Here is a 1644-nt window from a genome sequence, read left to right on the forward strand (position 1 = left end):
TCTATATATATATATATATATATATATATATAGAGAGAGAGAGAGAGAGAGAGAGAGAGTGTGTGTGTATATATATATACTTGAAATTCAAGTTAACATTGTATTATTTCTTCCATTGCTAATGATGGAATAACACATGGTACAGACAATAAAAATATTAATTTCAGTGCACGTTTAATGATTCAACAGTATTATGAACACATTTAAACATCCAATAAATGTTTTTTTTATTTCTACTTTTAACACCAATGTCAACTGCTTTTATGAAATATGCACTTCAACATTGATATTGTTTATATTAAATGAGAGTAAGGTAGCTTTGGTAAAGGAGGAAGGGGTCTTTAAATGGAAAGTTACTAACAAACAGTGCAATTCTTTTTTACCTTTTAGAGGTCAAAATAGCATTTTACTACTAAAATTCACAAAATCTCGAAGAAGACATTTACACGGTGTCGGGATTTTTAGGCATCTGTGGGCTGGATTCTTTACAGTAGGTGTCTGTTAATTGTTGGTGATCAATTTCAACAATAAGTAAACTGCACACAGTCCACTTGTTTTGAAATTATATATCAAAACAAGACAAACGTATGTACAAGTTGTATCCAGAGCTTTAAGTAATTGTCTCTTTTTTTTTTCGTCAAACTCCATACAGGATGGTTCAGTTACTTTACAACAAAATTTGACAATGCGAATTATTTTACTGTACTCTGTTATTACAAAATAGTCTGTGATAATTTCACTCCAAAATCACCACTAGAACTTTGTTACCACAGTTATATCCAGAGCTTTAAATAATTGTCTCTCTCTTTTTCTTTTTTGTTTCATCAAAGTCCATATAGGCTGGTTCAATTACTTTATAACATAATTTTTTACTCTCTTATTACAATACAGCTTGTGATAATTTCACTTTAGAAATCGCCCATATGTGTTTTTCATGGTTAAGCTCACCATCACACGCACACTAGATCTATCTATTTTGACTAACCATGTCTTGTACCCATATTTATAGCTTGACCGAGGCCTAGAAGTTTTACACACTGTGAGACATGATGTAATATTACACAATCAAAACAACGAGAAAACTTAGAAAGTTCTAGTAACATAATGTGCCAATTCACAACAATTGAACAACACAATGTATGATTAATATACAACTAAGTAAACAAACCTGCGATAAACTGTCACTACTAAAAATAAATTTAACACTCATATCAAACTTAAATTGAAACAGTTGTGTATATCTAACAATAACCCTTCTTCAAGTGAAATATTTACATTTTTTGTACTATGTACAAAGACTGTTTTCAACTCATGCACAAAGTCTACTGCTATAGTATGCACCAACATTTGCAGTTCACATGATGGCCCTCACTCTCCTGAACAACTCTTTCAGTTTCTTTAGGTGGTCTTCCAATCTGGCTGTGTAGGTCAGAATGTTGTCCACATATTGCTTGATGTTGATAGTTTTGTACAACATCATCATCATGCCGTTGAATATTGCTGCTGAGTTGACTAACCCAAGTGATATCCTTTTGAACTAGTAGCATCCATCTGTTGTCGCAAAGGCTGTCTTCTCTTTAGATCCTGTCTCCATTAGGATCTGCCAATAACCTTTACTGAGGTCGATCTTTGTAAAGAACTTGA

Source organism: Limulus polyphemus, unplaced genomic scaffold (genome assembly GCF_000517525.1).
Source record: "Limulus polyphemus unplaced genomic scaffold, Limulus_polyphemus-2.1.2 Scaffold796, whole genome shotgun sequence".
Taxonomy (NCBI): domain Eukaryota; kingdom Metazoa; phylum Arthropoda; class Merostomata; order Xiphosura; family Limulidae; genus Limulus; species Limulus polyphemus.